The 4,052-nt window shown below is 38.5% G+C and overlaps 1 long non-coding RNA gene across 1 annotated transcript in view; it reads right to left on the bottom strand.

The window, feature by feature from the left end:
- Window positions 1-1,467: 1,467 nt before the first annotated feature.
- LOC122800831 overlaps window positions 1,468-4,052 on the bottom strand; it is a 4,082-nt gene continuing 1,497 nt past the window's right edge. The window contains exon 2 of the long non-coding RNA XR_006364647.1: window positions 1,468-1,747. This is a non-coding gene — a long non-coding RNA (uncharacterized LOC122800831). The remainder of the gene's footprint in view (window positions 1,748-4,052) is intronic.

Consider the following 4,052-nt stretch of genomic DNA (forward strand, 5'->3'; position numbering starts at 1 on the left):
CTAAGTTTATAAGAGCAATATTTAAAAAAAAAGTCCTTATTTTTGGGCCTTTGCCTCAGTTTTATTTATGAGTTTGTTGCTGTAAGAGGTTAAGAGGTGTTTTTGTGTGTGTGTGTGTGTGTGTGTGTGTGTGTGTGTGTGTGTGTGTGTGTGTGTGGTAGGTAGCATACCTCTCAACTGTCCACATTTTGCAGAATGTCCAGATTTTTGCCCCATATTTTTTTGTCTGTTCCTCATAAATTTTGTGATTTTCTAGAAAATCATTGAAGGCTGAAGTTGCTAAATAATGACAGACATTTGAGCTTCAGACTTCATGTCCTTTAGTAAAATTCATACTAGCACAAATCCTGTTATTCTAGCAACTTTCTAAGTTCACGAACATTATTTAATATCTGTCCCTGTTTATTTTAGGCTTTGTCCATATTTCTTGCACTAAGAGGTAGGTAGGTGTGTGTGTGTGAATGAAACATCCTAGTTAGTGGTAGCAGGTTGTTAATAATTTACTCAAGCTCAAAACCTGTACCTTGTTTACAGAAAACAAAAGCATAAAGTCTCTACCCCAACTACCATGCTGCATTTTTCAAAGAACTGACATTTCAGGTTAATTTTCAATTCAAGGAATCGAGTTTGAGTGAATTTATATTATATTACTGAAGAGGCATTACAGCGAATGCCTCTTCATCGACACTAAAAGAGCGAATCGTGAATTACGAGAATGGCCGTAGCTTGGCTGGGGAGGGGGGTAGCAGTTTGAGAGATGTCAGTACAAATTTGAAAATCCTAGCTACACCCCTGCGCAGCACCACCACCGCCTGCTTTTTCAAAGACAGGCCATTTCTACTGTCTGGAAGTAGGGTTGCCACTTGTTACTCTAGGCAGAACAGTCTCTGTTTCACCAGTTGTGTCCTGCAAAAAAAACGAACGATTGCAAATAAAAATGTTTCCCAAGTTTAATTTAATTGCTGAATAAAATAATTATTACTTACTTGGAACAACTTACTGCTTGCTCTATGAAACAACAGAAACACCTCAAATTCTGCAAGAGTGAGCTTTTATTTTGATATAAAAGTGAAGTACAGTCCTTTGCAGTGGTTGTGGGTATAGTCTGCTTTGCAAAATATCATGTCTGAATGTCAAATGTTGAACTTTGGCCATCTGAAAGGGTGGCAACCCTAGTCTGAAGTGGAAATCAGGAGAAGCAAATACAATAGGTGGGATATCAGGTGCAACTATTGCCAATCCCAACATAATCTTATGGAGATCTTCCTAAAACAACTGCTGTTACTACAAATATTCATTTGAAACCAGTTTATTTCTCATTTTACAATCAAAAGTGTGTTAACCCTTCTTAAAAACAGTTAATGATTACTAGTCTTCAACTTTTCATGTGTGTGCAGTAGACCAACTCGTACTTTTAAACTACGCAGTTTTCATCCGGTTAATTGTAAAATATAAAACACTTAAAAGTTTGAGGTAAAACATTTTATTTGGCAAAGTATATAAACTTTATTGTTAAACTGAAACATTTAAAATGTGGTGATTTTGGATTAAATTCATAATTCCTGGAACTAGTTGTTTTCTGGCAACGAGTCTCTTTAGACAGACTTTACATTTATTTTCAGGGATTCGCAAGGAAACAAAGTACAGTCTTAACACTATTATGCTCCAGCCTGCACAACGCATCAGCGGGGTCCTTCCTGATGTTATCATTAGCAGTACTTATATAAAGAGACGAACTTTGCTTCACCTTCCAAAGAAAATGTTTTCTATCACATGCCAAACAGAAAATATGCTAAAGACAACTTTGTGCCCAAGTTCATTCTGCAAACGAATTTGCTCCGCTGCACTGTCCCAAATTAATAAAGATTTTGGTTAACTACTGATTAAATACTAAATCACAAAAATATCACGGGAATGATCAACTGATTAGTAAAGAATGTGAAGTTGCAGTCAATAAATCTCTAAACCGCAATGAATTATAATTTCTAATTAGAATATGTAGAAACCACAGTAAATTGGTTGAAGTTAAGTAAAGAAAGAGACTGATCGGAAGTCATCCTCAGCAATTGTAAACCGGTCTATGCTTCAGCTGTAAATGTTTCCGTCTTCATCCTCCCAGATACTCGCACCGTACTTCTGAAACTTGACGTTGCCCGGTGTTAGAATTGCTGACCGGTCAGATGGAATGTGATAGTTCTGGCAAATGTTCTCGCCAGTATCTTCATAATAAGCCGTCATATAGATGGTGCCTTCGGCTGCCACTTTGTTATAGTCGTGAGGCGGGATGTTAAAGGATCGGATGCGATCGTCCTTGTAGTACACCAGTTTGGTGTTGCTGGCCAGTTTCACACTTCCAGCCGCGCCTTCCAGTGCCTTGCTGATCTCAGCCTCGCTGCTGATGTTCACTTGCATTTCTTGGAGAACCATTTTATCCGTGTTGTAAAAGATATGCACGCGTCTCCCAGTCGCGTTGGCTATGTGTGTGTTAGACCGTGAAGTCTCGCTCCCCATCTTCTCTGGTATGTATTATGCGTTCAGTATCACTTCTAGTAAGGCACTACTCACAACTCCTGCCTCCAATTTTTATTTCAAACTTACCTGACCAGAGAAACTCCCATTTCCGGATGACATGACCACCCTAAACACATTGAAACTTTTATGAAATGTTTATTAGCGGTTAACCGTTGCCCTGCTGTCGCCGGTAGTAGAATGGCCTATTGTGAAATCACAGATTTCAGTTATCGCAAGGGAAGGTGTGCAGAACGTACAACAAACACATACATCACCGAAGATGGTTTCCAGTCTGTTTAGGTTTAGGATCAGGGCCATACTTCTCAACCTCTTAGTGGATAAAATCTGGACAATGCCGTCAAAATTGGAGGAAGAAGCTCCCAAAACAGTGATACTTTTTAAACATTGCTTTTATAAACATAGAAAGCTGATAGAATAGCTGGTTTTACATTAGCATGAATTTTTCTGAAAGGTATAAAGCCCGAAACTCAACTGTCTGCCATTATTTTCTGAATTCAATTCACAGTGATTTGCCAGAAAAACAAATATTTTACGAGGAACACACGAAAAATACGACGCAAAAATCTCTACATTCTGAGAAAATCTGTACAACTGAGAGCCATACTCAAAGCCGATCTTAGAAAAGTATGGTGCCCAATTCGGACAGTCCATTTTGGTGGGGTACCTAGCTGACACACCACCTACCACCCCACACCCACCTCATCCCCTTTCTATCCTCTGGCCTCCTGCACTTCACATTTAGTATTAGTTGTCATGAAAACGTGCTATTACAATGCAATAATACAAAATAATATCTTTATTTATTATCTTATAGTTTGTTTAAAGACGACAGCACTAAGTTAAATGATACTGCTCTAAATTTTGCTCAATTAAATCATAAAACCTGGTAAAATGTTCTATCTCATCACAGTCTTCAGGTTTTGTCTCCATGCCCAATAACATGGATACCAGAATGCCCTTACAACTGAGTGAGCTATAAGGGGTTTGATGGTTGTGGAGAGCATACCTCTCAAGTGTACCTCATTACGAGGAACGTACCTCATTTGGAGTCTTAAAAAAATCATGTTCCTCGAAGTTCTTCAAAGTTCCGCATTGAAAAACTCTGTCACACATTCAGTGTTAAGACTTTTTAAGTGAAATCCATTATAAATAGAAATTAATCATATCAGTTCATTAAAAGATATTGGGCAGGATTCACGAAGCCTCTGTGTAAGAGTTATAACTCTTACACAAAGGCTGCAGTGAAACTGTGTGATGTCAGCATGTCATGCATATGCATGAGGCATGCTGAATCACACCTAAGGCTTACACGGTCTGTGAAAGACAGTAGGGGTCGTGTCAGTAGGCCGAGCCCTGCAAGCGGACACGCCCCCAGAAGAGTAAAATGTCCGAAAGTATACACCCACGATAGAGTCCATGGAAATGTGAATAAACACAACACAACACATGCCCCCACAGACTATGAACATAAAATATATAAATGAAAATATTTTTATTTTTTTTAAACTGTATAAATGTTT

Source organism: Protopterus annectens, chromosome 4.part1, assembly GCF_019279795.1.
Source record: "Protopterus annectens isolate FY-2018-M chromosome 4.part1, PAN1.0, whole genome shotgun sequence".
NCBI lineage: Eukaryota > Metazoa > Chordata > Ceratodontiformes > Protopteridae > Protopterus > Protopterus annectens.